The sequence below is a fragment of the Typopeltis vanoorti genome, chromosome 14 (assembly GCF_054136105.1).
Source record: "Typopeltis vanoorti isolate ZY-2024b chromosome 14, IOZ_Tvanoo_1.0, whole genome shotgun sequence".
Lineage (NCBI taxonomy): Eukaryota > Metazoa > Arthropoda > Arachnida > Uropygi > Thelyphonidae > Typopeltis > Typopeltis vanoorti.
In genome coordinates, this window is record NC_143562.1 from 108400775 (window position 1) to 108417548 (window position 16774).

Sequence of the window (16774 nt, forward strand, 5' to 3'; positions counted from 1 at the left end):
TGCTTCGGATTAGAAACAGCCATGAATAAAATGGAATCTTTCGTTTGATTTTCAAAAGAGAGATTGCACAAGAGGAAACCACACCGATTCTTTGACATATTATCTCCTTGTGTAGAAAAAGCACGTCGACTGAATAAATGCGATAGATCAACGCGGGGGGAGGGCGTAAGTTCTTTCAGTGTATCGATACTTAATCCTCCCAAAATCTGAAAGTAAGTTAGCTCTGATACTTTTCTATCTCTCGGTTATAAAGAAGCAATGAGCGGCTTTTATCTAAAAAACAAACCGGTTCCGATGTGAATTACTTTGCATTAGAAAATATTTTATTAATGGCCAGGGGGAAATGAAAGTTGGATATTAGAATCGAGACACTCCGAATTCACTATCGCGTGCACAGAAGTGTCACTCGCTGAATCAGGTAGCCTTGCTGTACATCAGCTTGAAAGGGAATTGGCAGTCTTGTCTGATTCCAGCACATCCAATCATGCAGAGATGTTTTCTTCTAAAAAACAGACTTCACCTGTGCGCAAGAGATTTGCTTGTCGAAAGAGGGAAAATGTTAAAATATTTATCTAGAAATGTATGTTTTTTCGTGGTTGTTGTCGCTATGGGTAACAGCGTATATTCATACGCATGTAACATTATAATAATTGGTTCAAATGAAGTTTTTGTCAGTATTAAACGTTTTTAAAAGGATCCTCTCAAGTATTATGATTAGAAATCATACATCCCACGCGCTGAAGATCTATCCCCTTTGTAATCCCCATAAATAGGCATTTAAAAGATGGAAAACTTCCTGTATATACGTTTACATTGAAGTTCAATTTCTTATTCAATTTAGTTTACAAAGCTGACAAAAAATTAAAAAGGTGGAGGGAAACTGTTCTGACTACCTCGTAAAATATCTGATCATTTTGTCCCCCCCCCCCCATAGACAACGATGAATACCCCCTTCAAGACGTACATACACCGAAGTCCCGGGATTATAGAATCATTCAAGTCATTGCACGATATCACTGCCTTTATTCAGATTGCGTTTATTATCTTTCAGTGCTTAAGACCACGCGTCCATAATCCTCACCCTCCCCGCACTATTTTGATGACAAGAGAATACCTGTATCAGTATTCAGAATGTCTGGTAATTACTCATATAAGGCACGTTTCATGTCCCCCAGCTAGTGAGTCATTTTAGGATGTGCTGACACTGATAACACCGAAGGATGATTGCAAAGGTTTTTATTGATTTTCCCGTTGGTATCACGTTTTCATAAAAAAAAATACTTCACTTTCTTTGCTGCATAAGCTTACCTGTGGTTTATTTATATCTTCTTCCTCCAGGGATTTCCGCTTTCTACCCCTCCTGTCTCGTCAAGTATTCTATCTGGTTTATTCACTTTTTCCTTCTGCCTATTACGATCACGTGATTCGATTAATGTCCTTCAATCACGCTTGGTGTCAAACTGTTGCACATTAACCCTTTGTTACTTTTACATTTCTTAACTTTATTTCCCCTCACGTATAATTTTTAAGGAATGATACATGTGACTCAAGCACATAAAAGAAAACGTAGTGTGCTAGAATTCTATTCACTCTTTTTAATTCCCAAATGTAATATAAGTGTAAATGTTAGGAGTTGATTATGATTAATATTATTTATTTATATGAAAATAGTTTTGGTGTATTTTTCATTTGCGAATAATATGTATTTATTTAAAAAGATAAATAAAAACGTATAAAGATTTGGGTCTGTCTTAGTTGTTACGACAGATTTTTATAAATAAATATATTTTCTAATAAACTAAACCGTGTGCAAATAATAACTTTCTACCTCTAAAATCAATTCTTTTTATTTTGCGCCAACAAACAACCCAAACGTGACTCGAAGTCGTTATAAGAATGAAATTAACTTTGTTACCATTTCTAAATGAGAGATTTTTCTCATGTCCGTGTGATTGGCAGGAATATCCACTAGCACGCAATGACACGTTACTAATTTTATCGACTGACCTCTGTTTTTATTGTTTTCAAAACATTGACACGCACTTTATTCACAAGGCAGGAAATTTGTGTTCGTGATAATAATCTAAAAACTCGTCTAAAACGAAACCAACCTCACGTTATTAGCGCATCAACAAATGCTGATACTCTAATAACATTCAAATCCAATTAAACGCAGTCAAATATTCTACCAATAAACAGATACTTACCTAGTGAGAAATAAAAACCAAACGTCCTTTTTTTGTTTGCAAACAGCGGATAATCTTAGCTTATCTCTCAATAACCATCTGCAATGGAAAGTCTAGGCCTATCCGGAGCACGCTTGCTCGTGTGTGTAGTTTTGAGAGCACGAAAGGACTCCTGACCCCGAAGAACAGGATGGGTTCAGTGTTCTTCCACACACACACACCTCGTTTTCGTCCGAAGGGCTACGAAGAACACCCCCCCAGGTTATACACTTGACGATGGTCTAGGATCGACGTCGACTTACAATGGTCGAAGCACCTTCTATCTGCCACACTTCTGCTGGCGCTTAGCCTTGAGTATAACAGGAAGCTCGCGCGGTGGAGACACGCGCACGGCCCAGTGCGCATGTGCGATATCGTGTTGTCGGAGGTTTTAGGAGCAAAGAGATACAGAAAGATTGGAGATTTTTTTTTTTTGTTGTTGTTGTTCCTCCTTTTGCCGTTCAGTAATTTATTTAACCAAAAATAAACTAATGAAACATGCAGAGAGGCATTTGTTTCCTGGTAACGTGGGGTGGGGGGGAGGAGCGGAATCCTCAATTGTCTAACGGAATGAATAGCACTTTCTTTAAAAAACCAAGTCAGTGTTTAATAATGCTTCAAGATGCAATTTGAAAGCGCCTACCTTCGTGGAATGTGGCGATAATGACAAATAAAGGGAAGCCACGTTCTCAACTAAAACAATGCGAAATTAAAGCTCTTCGATAAGATCTGTGTCATCAAAACGATTCTCTTTTTGCATTCAATGAAGTCAAGAGGCGTTGCTCAATACTTAGCGGGATGTTTTCTTTCTGTAGTGAGTGAAACGGTAACGTTCTTACGAGGTGATTTAACACGTGATTTAGGATTACGTGATTTATTAACTTGACTAAGCCATCAACAGTTCGAAAATGATAAAGACAGAATACGACTTAACGGGATCGAACATCTTTTACATTTTATTTCATTTTCAGTCATGCGATGCTCATATTTACACTATCACTTAATTCAGGGCAGTTACAACCTTAGGTAATCCGAGGGCCGCATCTAGTAATTTGGTGAGCAGCAGCGACTCCACCTCGAATGCTGATCAAACGAACGACACTAATTGCGCGCTCACGTTTTCCGTGAGCGCCTGGAGCATGCGCGTTGAAACAAAACAGTGTAAGAACGCTTCTTTGGCACATCTAATATTCGAATAACACGCGAGTATATAGTGACGTAAAAGCACCAAATAAAATTACCAACATCGAGATTATCATTAGTGATAGAATTAAAATATCTAATGCGCATTCGATTCAAATTGTTCTTTTATTTTTTCGCTCATCAAAATCAAAACCCACAGGCGGGCCGCACAAAATCGCACCGCGGGCAGTGCTTTGGACAGCCCTGACTTAATTCATGACAAATACTAAATCGGAATGCGATGCCTTCATTCCTACTATGATTAAGCATACAACGTACTGACTCAATTTTAATATTCAAATTCACCTTTATTTGGAAGGAATGTTCCTAAGATGGGAGGAGATAACCTCAGTACTTCAGGAAATTTGAGAATAGTCACATCTCGAGAATGTCCATTGCAATACAGAATGGCTACAAACTTAAACATTCATCTTCTAATTTGAGGTAATTTAAAACATTCTTTCTGATGAGATCAGCAAGTTTCCACAATATTTTATTCAAAAGATTTTTTTTTTCTTTTTCGACTCTTAAATACCTACGACGTCCTGAACACCAAAACTTCGCAGTCATTGAAGTGAAGTATTTGACACTGATCGCTTAGTTAACTGGATGAATTATCCCTGTGAATATCCGCTTAGTGCATCTAAGAAGAACAGTTATTCACTGTTCTAAGAAGTACGGTGTGCCAGTAATTTGATTTGTATAGAATGAAGGTGTAGAATGTGAATAATTCACCAAAACTTCCGGTAAGTGTAATGACAATGTTTTGGGAAGAGAGGCGTGTACGATTGGATGAGGGGACCTGTTCACATCAAAAATTCCGATCAAAGGAGAAATCACATCAACGACTGATGAGAACCCTGAAAGCAAAAAGTGATTGTTGATAAAGTGGCAAACCAAAGGAGGACTGAGTAAGGTTCTCCCTGTGAAGTGATTCCTAACAGACCTCCATAAAATGCAAACCATTGGAAAGATTTCTTTATCTGCAATCGCCTTTTAAAAGGATATGTATTTCTATGGAGTATCCTCGCTTGATAACAAAACGCTATTGCACGCGCTATGAGATGGAGAAAAAACGAAAGAGACTTTGAAAATAAGGAATACAACGTACCCTGTAAGGAATCAAAACCCTTAACGGAAAAAAGTGATGTTGACACGTTTCTTAGATTCAATATTATGTTCAATTCTTGTGGACTTTTTCAACTGACAGTGGGTTATCTGATCTCTTACGTAGGTGGCAGAGATTTTCATCCCATATACAGGCTAATCGGTCAGAGAACATAAGCAATTAACAGGCAAAAATACTTGTTGGGAGATTGATGGCAAAGCGTGAAACGGGGGATTATCTAGTGCAGTGGACGACAGATAGCTTACTGTGGTGGTGGATTACGTAGTGTGAAGGCGGTGGATAGTGTTATCTCACACGAGTCCTTGAATTCATAGGGACTGTCATTTAATAATATATTTTTAAGTACATAACGCTTTTTTTGAGGGTTCATAGACATGGAACCAATGGAAATGATGTTTATACCATCTACATTATAAGCATAATGTAGATGGTATGAGATAGTTACTTGTTAACAAGCTTCTCATGGAGAGGTTTTGTTGATTACATTCTTTTTTGCTGAAGAAATAGCGAACAGATTTATCCATTTACTAAAGTGGAAGGTCAATAATCTAGCTAGCAATGAGGCCTTTTCCACGAATATTCTTTAAGACCAAAAGAAACTGAGCATATAGGAGATGAATTCTGTGATGGTTTATGTCCTGTCGTCATCTCAAGAGAGGGTTTAGAATTCTTAACTCACAACTAACAGGTAATCTGTCTATTCAACGGAGGTGGGATTCGATCTTTTGCGGCTTCTTTTTCATATTGACACCTTCCGTCATCCAGTGTTTATGTTGATGGTTCTTGAATGATTTAAGAAAGTGTTGCTTAGACATCTGGTTGAAAAAAAGGCTATGAAGCTTACGGCATACAGTTCTGGAAATTTGAAACTAGTTTATTGCGTACACTTCAAGGTGGATTTTATTTTCTTGTGGTTGAATTACTTTTAAAGCAACGAAGGCTAAAAGACCTACGTATTCGCCAACCATCTTTCTCTTCGCGTGGGCGGGATTGGAAATACTGCTACAAATCTAAGAAACTGGCTAATTTATCAGCTGAAATTCCCGTATGAGTTGTTTGTTCGCATCCTGGACAGTATTAGAAACCAAGTATTTTCAAACAAAGGTCATTAATGACTAGGATACCGAGGCTTGTGGAAATGGGAGAACTTATTATCGTATTTGAAATTACTGGTTTGAAGGTAATCAGCCAGTCGGTTGTTAAAATGATGTCGACGCAGCTTAGGTTTGAGGTCAGTGTATTAGATTAAAAACCCATTTTTTTCCCAAAGGGCATTGTCGATACCGTCTGAACTACGGAGGTTCTAATCAATCGGTGAAAGACGTACATGGGGAGCTTTATTTCTGCTTTTCATGGAATCTCGTTGAAATTTTATCAATTTGATTAAAGCCGTTTTGATATCCAGCATTTAGCAAATTAGGGCAAATGCACTAAACATTGGTCTGGTGGCACGAAAGCAGTAAGTAGTCATGTGAAATCCAGATGGAATTTATACACAGTTTCAACCTTTAAAGAATAAACTGGCGCCCAGATCAATTTTTCTTAAAAAAATAAAAATAAAATCTTCTATTACTTTCAGTGTCAGTACGGCACTGCGTCAATATTAAAAAAATTAAAAATCTATTTACGACATATTTAATATAATATTTAAAATAACAAAAAACGAATGTGTTATAAAAAAATGTGTAGTTCAATTAGGCGGTAGGCTCGTCTGTCGAGCGTGTGCCCCAGGAATCCATCTCCAAATTATCTCCGCTTCCTTTATGATGATTGTTATGTTTCAGACATGTATGAACTTGTAGAGAATTTTTTTGTTTACCTTAGGTATAATAATAATACGTGTGGACCTCTTTAACTTAAAAACTTAATATTTCTTAGCCTGGTTCCCACTGACGAGACCTCAATAAAAGGTCGAAACCAGTCTGGGTAGTGGCCCCTTGCCTTTAATACAAAACATCATACATCCCCTTCTTGGAGATGTGTTTTGGCATTAAGGGTAAATATTAAGATTAGTGATCAGAGCTTATTCTACCTTTACCACGAGTTGCCTTGACTTGCACTCCCTGCAGGATCAGTTAGACTTGCAACACTTGCAGGCGCAAACTTGACTGACTTGTCTGTTTGCTTACTTGGGAAATGGAGTAAAAAACCAGGTTTATATTTAAACTAGCTTGGTATCTTTAAAATGTATGAACTTGGCTTTATATAGGTGTCGCTGTCTCTCTCGAGACAGCGACACCTATATAAAGAGAATTACACATCCCTTCTGAAAGAATTGAATAAACGGCGCAAAATGGAGTTGGAACTCGACCCGTGCATAAGGTTTTGTTGAATGAAGATGAGAAAATATGGGAATTTAAAACTAAGAGAGAGGTCCACACTTATTAAATAATATGGCAGATATAACTGCAGTTTAGAATCACGTGTGATACAGCACAGAAGACAACAAAGAAAAACTACAAACAACTGGAAAAAGATAGAATATCTATTTCTATAAAATCAAATGAAATAGCATGTCTTTAGATTAGAAAAATCCTACAAAAACAAGGCTTTCTCAAATCCCTTTATTACGTGAGAAAATAAAATCCTATCTATTGTGTTCGCGCCTCTTTTAAATACATACATACAGAAAGCAAAAGAAATTCAATTCGACTGATTTTGTGTACAAAATATTACGCTATAAAATGCACTTTTGGATAACAGAATATTAAAATATGAAAAATACTCGAGAAAATAAAATCCAGCCTCGAGTATATTGAAATAATCACCTGTCAGTGACAGGTGATTTTGTTTTTCGCTGCAGATCATATATTATCGAAGTGAATCATGACAAAAAATTGTGATAACACAGAAAAGACATTCGAAGGGACCAGTTTGTCTTTCGGTGACAGATGAGTCTCAGGTTTGATGTTTCTCAAAGTGTCAAAAACAGGACAACCGAAGAGGCGAGTTGTTTCTTTTGGTCAAACAAAGACAAACAGCTTTTTTGTTGTCATTCTGGCAGTTATATATGCAAGCCATCTAAGGGGAGGGGAGGGGAGGGAAGATTACTGACAGAGATTTTCGCTCTTTCGTGAAGTATTCTGTATGGAATGTATATTTTCATTGAAAATGTAGTCAGATTTTACACCGTTTTTTATTACATGAATCGAACGAGTTCAAATTCGACCTGCTATAACTCCGATTCTAAATTGAACATTCAACACCGAATTCCATGTTTAAAGGATCGCATCTCAATAATAAAAGATTCGGAGAACAAACTACACAGCGAAAAAAAAAACATTTTTTCTTCATTCTCCTCCTCAGACACCTATATACAGGTTATGTCATATTCAGGGGCGGCTCGTGCATAGGCACTACGGAACTGCAGCACCCCCAATTTTTTTCGATATATAAATATATTTATTAATATTTGCTTGTAATATTTAATTTTATCATCAACAATCCTATACAATTCTCTTATTTTGTATCAAAAATAATAAAAATCCATCTTGTGGCACTTAGGAGGGCGAAGGACCTTCGCGGCACTGTGTTTTCCACAGTGTCATATTGCTATCGGTCGCAAGCATATGCATGTCATAATGAGACGTGAGCTATTAGCGTAATGCGGCACTGTCCGTCGCGCAGTTCCACTGTTTTTTATATGCGGTTTGCGCCAGTAGTAGAGTGTTCGTAGTGCTTATCGTGTTTACTCCGTCTCTTAAAATATTTGGACATCACAATTAAAGGATTGAATTGAAATATCCAAAAGTTGTAAATCCATTCTTTTAATTACAATTAAAGGAATGGATTTTATTTAAAAAAAAAAAAAAAAAATCAGCTAACGCCTTTTTATTCCCGTATACGGGAGTAGGCCAGGCCATTTAGCCCTATCTAACTTTTGGAGACTGAGTGGGCAGTTCAATCTCCACTGGTACCAATCGGAGATAGATGGCCCAAGGCTATCACTAATTAAGCGGTACACAGTGAAGAGAGACGGCTCAAATGTGCCGCCATCTCGTGGTCCCTAACCTTAACAGAATATATTTAATGTCTGAAAATAATGTGGGTTCTGCGGTCGATTTTCTTGAGTTTACGGGACGAAAAACCCGAGTTTCCGGGAGGAAAAACCCGCTTGCCCGTGCCAGAGATCGACTAACTCGGGAACCGGTCGAAAAAAGGCTTAGAAAAATTTCCTCTAGTCGGCGACTAGATTTGAACCACCAAACCCTTTCTTCGTGCGGTCAAGCGCTGTAGAGTGCAAACGTCACTTCTACTGAGCTACACAGGCTCTCATTTTATTTTTAAGTAATTTTAAATTATACCAAACTGTATAATTTTATCGATGAACAATATTTTTTCATGTTTATTTTTTTTAATTTTTAGCATAATTTTGATATTTTATCCAAACATGTATGCACTGTACTTACAGCGTGTGTGTGTGTGTGTGTATTTCGAAAGTTGCAGCATCCCCACGATTTCTAGCCACGAGCCGCCACTGGTCATATTGCTTAAGGCAGGTACCCAAATAATTTCAGAACAATTCTATCAAAATGTGGTTGTTCTAACACACACACACACACACACACACACACACACACACACACACACACACACACACACACACACACACACACACACACACACACACACACACACACACACACACACAGGGCATTCTTTAAGAGAGAGAAGAGTTTTTTTGGGGAGGGGGGTCATCCTGGAAAGCAGTGGAAAACCCATGGAAAACCACTTGGAAAATCATGGGTAGATATTGGACAAGAATGTTTTGTACAGTGTGAAGAACTGGTTAACAAAAGATCCAGTTTTGGATGAATGGAGCGGATTGTCAGGTATTCAGTGGTAGATGAGCAACTGGCGTTGTTCACCAACATTGTTGGATGAATCCAACAATGGTGAATGAACAACAAGTAATTCCTTACAACAAATAACTCAGATTCTTTTCCAATTGGATGTTAAAATGGGTTCAGTAGAATTTTAAAAAAGGGAACCAGCAGAAGTTCGGATCATTCAAGTCACCAAGGAATGTGAATTGATTGTTACGGTAGTTAGGACTGGATGAAATCAAGATCTTTAAGAATAAGACGTCAGAATGACTTTTAGAGTTGAGGAAGCGGAAGAGGCAGTTGATGAATGATGCACAATGAGGCAAAGAAATTTTAAGCCACAGAAGATCAAGAAGAGAAGATTCCAGATTACATTTTCTGACAGGATTATAAAACCGCACAAGAGTACAATTACCATCCTTGTGGCGGAAGAAATCATAGAGCAGGTTGGACAGTTAAGATTCATTGTGATTGATGTAGCAGTAATTTGTGGTTCAGTCAAAAATAGATCAGCTTTGATGCCTGCAAGCGATAATGCACATAATTTAAGTTGGTATTTATGCCACGAAAGTTGTTGAAGTGAATACAGAAGAGAATTTTGTCAAAGTTTTTTTTTTAGATTTATTTGGGAAGCTTAGTTTTTTATTTTATTATGAGTTGTCGGAGTAAATGTCATGTTGGTGTGTAACAGTTGAAGAGAAAACAGCAGGGACACACTCAATCGGAGGAGATAAAAACTCAGAGACATATCGCAATATAGACAACATCCAGTCTTCATGCCATAACGGGGCATCGACAGTGCTCTCGCATTACGATGCAACACCTTTCTCAAGGCATTCATCTGGCAGTACAGAAGAGGCAGTGGTGATTTGGACCAGACGATCAGGAAGCCTACTAAAAACGTTGCCATCAGATTCGGTTCGTATGTTGTCTGACTGCCAGCCTGCTGCATTCGGGAAGATGGGAGGATCACAGTATGTTTGGTATGCCCTTAACGGGTGTATACGGATGTGGTTGCTGCATGTTGGGAAAACAGAAACCGAAATTTCTACTCTGAGGACCACTCATAGCATTCCACTTCACACTACGTTTTGCTATTTTGAGTTATGGCCAAAGCAACTAAAGGCTGTGATTCTAATGTATTATTCCTGTTAATTCGGGTGGCCTTCTGGCTACAAAGTTTGTCTGTTTCGCGGATGAAACCCAAAGCCTCCAGGAAGGCACTCCTGCTACTTCCACATAAGACTCGTTAACTCACCTTTGCTCTTATAAAGATACCTCACAACCTAAACGAGATTCGAATCCAGGTTGTTTCAACCAAAGGACATGGTCAATATCGACTGATCCCTTCAGGCCCTTCATAAACAAGGTGATGGTGTTTTACGGTGAAGCGAGTGACGGTTATCTATTACATAATAGGTCTCTAATTGGTATTTCCACCAATTAGTAAGGTATCCTCTGACAGCTGGAATGCAAACTGACCACTTCAGAACATCTAGCCGAACCACAAGTCGAGAAGGCGGGGGTTGAGTTGGTTGGTAGAGATTGTATATCGCACCTCATCAGCCCAATATCACGTAAAAATAAATAAAAAATATATAAAAAGTTAAAATAAGTAATAAATGAAATAAACAATAAAAAACACCCCCTCCCCCCAAAAAAAACCTCACGGTAATGTACTGTAGATTTGCAGCCTTTAGGGGGTGCGGTTACAAAAAATTAAAAGTAAAAATATTAAAATGAAGGATATTATGGATCCATCCATATTTTATAGCCAAACATAGAAAGAAAATTGAAAGTTTTGAAATTTGAGAGCTTACGAGAACAGCATTTGACGTCAGAATTGCTTCGATATGTACTACTTAAGAGACACTCAGCTCTACTCAGGAACCAGTTTATTCACGTTTAATTATTGCCTAAATTATAAAATATTATAAAAATAAATTAATGCTTAAAAAGGAAAACACCAATGCGATAATTCTGCTATGCTAAAGGATAGATAACATGCAAATCGACTTGGTATTCTGACATCGAGAACATCAAGTCCGTAGGATCTAAATGGTGGTTTAGTATTGTTCTACCAACAACTCTTTAAAGCCTATTTGTAAATTCAGTATAAGGCATTCCGAACAAAAATATGGACATTCGAATGTGGGAATGTCATATGCTCTAACAAGATGTCCTTCACCATGTTCAGCCTGTGAAAAAACAAATGCATTTAATGTCCAGTTTCCCAATACAATTGAGAACGCCAAGGATTCAACACAGAGTTTGCATTAGAAGTTTCACAAAGGAGTGGGACCCGTTTACTTGTCGGCTATTAAAAGGAATAGGTTTTGTAGAATGCGAGGGTTACGTTCTAACGATTAGCTGGGCTACCTTTCAAGGTAATAATGCTCCATTTACAAAGCACATGCGGTTATTGGATAGTATGAAGGACTGTCTAGACACGCGCTGTAATCACACACATTTCCTGATGGAAGAACCACATCCAAATCCTTTTTGCTGTCGGTACACTCCGAACTTAGTGGAGTCGCTCGACCGAGTGACATTTTGTTAATGCTTTCCTTTTATTTCAAAACACCTTATCGGTAGGATTACGACGATGACTCTTCGTTAACTTTGTCTTGTGATCTTATTAGCAAATTAAAAATCGACGTCAAGCAATTGTTCGTATTTCTTGCAAAAAGTAAGCAAGAGATCGATTGGGAACGGAATTAGAGAAGCGAGAACTTTCTTTTTTTTTAAGGAAGAAGAAATCCTGGGATTAATGCATTTAATACCGACACATACCGATTTTTGATTTGTGACGACTAAATCTCTTTATGAAAGGCTCAACATGTTCTTACCACTGATAAGTTGTATACTTGTTGCAGTATTAAACTTCAGGAGAGTTGAAGAGATTAAAATATTAATTAACGATGCGATGTGTGGTCTTAAGTTTGATATCGTTCTTCATAAATTATATCTTAAATAAAAAAAAAACGCTTCTGTTTATACTTTCGAGTATGGCGTGGGCGATGGGAGGGTAGTCTTAAATAAAGAGTGATCATTCACCTAAAGTTAATGATGAATTAAACGACTGTCGATCCAGTATTAGGATAAAACTGTTGAAAAACACTGTAATGGAGCCAAAGGATTAGAGTCAACATACAAAACAATCAAGTATCTGTCTATTATTTAGCAAAAATAAGCAAATCTCCATGTGAGAATTGCCTTCTGAGGATTCAAATGGACAAATATTAGTTGTTGTCTCTTCCAGCAGGTTTTTTTTGTCGGTCATTGGAGTGATAACAATCTAGGAGTGATGAAGCAGTTTCCAAAGGTAACAATGCCAGCATGGATAAAGGTCGATTTAAACCTTGAAAATAAATCAAAATCAGACTAAGAACTGTTTGAACAGGCTTTATTTTATTCAAATCTAATGACAATAAACGTCGTCTCTTTAGGTTTAATGAAGCTTCTCTGCAATACACAGAAAGCTGCTTTCACTGACTTCAACCGAGACCGGACATTCGCTTTCGACACGCGGAAGGCTGGTGAGGAAAACCCACTTACAATTCCTGTTCGTTTTAATTACACTCTTAAGTTTTACTGTGAGCTTATATGATGCCATTTAAATTTATAAATCAACAGACAACATAATTTAGCTAATGTTTCATTGGGCGTAGTTGGTATAACAACTAGATTTAATTAAACAGGGGACGCAAAATTAACTTGATTTAATTATATGTAGTAAATAATTAAAGTGATGTTTAATTAAATATAGTTATTATAACAAGTACCTTTAATTTTGTAAAGGGAGACGAACAACTGCATTTGAGGATGGCCATCTGCGCGGTGGTATTTGCTTCAAGGAATTTAGATAAGGAGTTTTGAATGTTAGGAGACCAAAGATCTTTCATTATTATGAAATATCCTCTATTCTAATGAAAATGCTGAACCTCATAAACATGCACACAGCAAGCAAAGGGAGGGAGGGGCAGCTGAAGTATAACGAAAGAGATCATCTTTAAAATAGGATATTCTATTTATCGTTATATATTAAATATTTCAAATTGTTTGAGCTTTTAAGTCGAATTTCAAACATGTCTTCAGGCAATTACATACTCCTAAAAAACAAAACCTATCATTTTGTCAAGTCAGTCGCGAAATCGACTACAGCCAGGGCCACTTTCTCTCAGTGGCCCTTTGGAAACGAATTAGGTAAACAGGTTTTATACAAAGGATATCCAAGTTTGACTTCTTTACATTTTAAATACTCGTTCGAGTCCACAGTCTTACATTCTGTTGTTTAGCTTGAACTTACAGTGACATCTACTACTTGCTAAATCAGCTGGCTACTACTGGTGAATGAACTGTATACAGCAGCCGGAAGTAATATGGTATATGAGTAAAGAAAGGTTGAGAACTTTTTTCAAGGATATAAGAAGTCGATATGCTTGATCTAAAGACAGAAGCAATCTTGTAGCGATACGGGAAAACCGGTTATATGCAGAAAAGTTTCTGCCGAATGTGGTTCGCCGCAAGCCTGAAATAAAGGGGAAAATTAATCTAGCTTCTTCATAAAAACGTACTAGGGAAGTTAAGCATTCTCTTAAGGGTACAAATCTTGTCTGTCAGTAAACAAAATAAATTACAAAAATCTCCAAATATATCTACGGTATAATACAGGTGTACAACCTTTCATTAATAGATGGAAAATAAAAACTTATTTTGTAAAAATGTTAAAAAAGGCGAAACACTTCGAGAGAGAAAAATAAAATAAAATAAAACACTGTTGAAGTTTTTTATTTGATTTTTTTATTTCTCGCACTATAGTGTAAGTGGAACCCAACTGCACAGACTCGTAATGTGTTCGGACATTGGTCAAGGCATTTCATCCATCTTTTGTTCTATTTCGTCAACCTCTTCTAAGCACCAACAGTACACATTTCCAGAGATGGGGGAAAGAGAAGGAAAAAAAATGTGCAGTAACCGCGAAGGAGGCAACGGTCATTACCACGTGCGGGTATTGCAGTGTAACAAACATTCTCAAAGCTCGCGACATAAAACCACCATAAATTTCGTTCCTCGAATCCCATTTCGGCGGGCTGGAAACGCTTATTCCTTATACGGATAAAACGGAAAAAAACGCCACCGGCAGAGAACATGTGGCTACGTCTTCTAGAAATGTTAAAGAAAGTACTGAAGAAAAAAAGAGAAAGAGGATGAGGGGTAGAAAATTGACACCATTGCCGTATATCAACTGTGGACAGAGAATGCGACCCAATTCCATCCTAAGCGACATCAGACCCTTAATAATCTGATGATATACTCCTGAGACCGAGGAAATTCGTTACTTGAAATGTTTCATAAATAACAGTTAAACGATTTATATATACCGGTGATGATGGATGAATAGAAATGCGAAATATTTAATAGCAGAAGTGCAAGATATATAGGACCCATTACAAAGTGGATATAGCACATATCACAGCAGTATAACGATGAAGAAGATAGCAAACATAAATGACTCACTCACACACACACACACACACACACACACACACACACACACACACACACACACACACACACACACACACACACACACACACACACACACACACACACACACACACACACACACACACACACACACACACACACACACACACACACACACACACACACACACACACACATTCAGTTTAACACATACGCACTCTGTCTGACAAAGGAAGAAAAATAAAATAACACGAATAAAAAAAATAAAGAGAACGTGAAGATCCTGACATTAGAGAGGATCTAAAGACGGGACACTGAGATACTAGCTTGCATATTAAAGACAGTATTAATTTCCTAATGTGTATAAATATTCATCGAAGTTCAAATTAATTTAATTGCAGATTCGTTTCGAAGCTGCTGTCACAAAGGGTTGAATAATCCAATTGGTTTTTAGCAGGCTGCGTGTGAAGTGGATTCCAACAATATTCCTAGGACTTCATTGGGTTGCGAATAATAGTTTTGTGGGGCTATCATGAAGCTAGACACGCTTTCAACCCTTACATAAATTCAAGAATTTCACAGATGGTTGTATCCCAGGTCATAAGTTAATTGGAGAAACACAAATGACACTCAACGTCCATAAAGAGAGGGTCAAGAAGGGAAATGGGAACACTGGACCTATTGGCTAAACATCTGTGGCAGGATAATAATGTCTATTGTTAAGGATACCTTAGAGAGACATTTAGATGTCAATAAATCATAAACGAATAGCAATATGGCTTTATGGCTTTAGCTATAAAGGCATAGAAATACAATAAATGACTGTAACGACAGTAAGTACTAGGAATGAGGCGCACTTTAAAATTTACTGACTTCCAGCGAGCTGTTACCATAGGCTGCCGTATCAGGGATTAACCAGACCAGCTTGCTCAACTGTACCACAACAAGAATACCTCAGATTAAATGTCATTAAAATACGTTGTTGTTTCATGCGATTATGAAAGGAAATAAAGAATAGAATTGATAAAGTAGACTACAAAAACTGTGGGAAAAGAATATGCGAGTGTAGGATCCGGTTGCGCATTAGTGGATTTTCATAATCAGCAATTTATGGTTTCTACAGCAGAAGAGGTTTTATTCTACTGAATTGCACAGATTTAGTTTCCAAGAGTGTGGCTGCTGAGCACAAGTCTTATCCATTGCACAAAACAATATTCGGCACTGGTGCAATGCATTTAAATTTGCATTTAAGTGAAAGAATGCGCCAAAATGCAAAATAACTAATAATGTTTAGTGAAAATTCTGTTTAAGCATCTATAATCGGAACCAAAGGTTGGTGTTGTTCATAATATTATTTAGTTTGAGGCCGAAGCAGCTAAGGCTATGAGGCTACTGTAGCATGTCTGTTAAATGCGTGTGCTATACCGGGTTTCCCTGTTTCGTGGGAAGAAAAACCCGAATTTTTGGGAGGGTAAAAAATCCTGCTACCCCCGTATGAACTCCACTAATTCACCTACAGATTGAAATAATCGTTATAAAGTTTCTTTGCATCCGAGACAGAATTCGAACTCAATTTTTTCCAACCAAAGGCATCGTCTATGCCGATTTACATCGATGGACACAAACTGAAGAGAATAAATAAGGTCATCTTCATTCACAAAAATAGGTCTAAGCATAAAAATATTAGCGGTTCTAGTTTACCATGGCATTCTCATCAGGTAAAGCACTTAGAAAATATGAAAAACTGGAATGAATGGTTCAAAAATTATATTTCCTTCTTTAATGGTTCAAGCGACCATTCCACCTCCTCATGTAAGCCGTCAGGTCTTCGTTTTGTGGATGTATAAATCTCGCGTCACATTTGTGTTCAAACTTGCAGACAGAAAGAACTTTAAGGCAGCCATATCTGCATAATGCAGTGA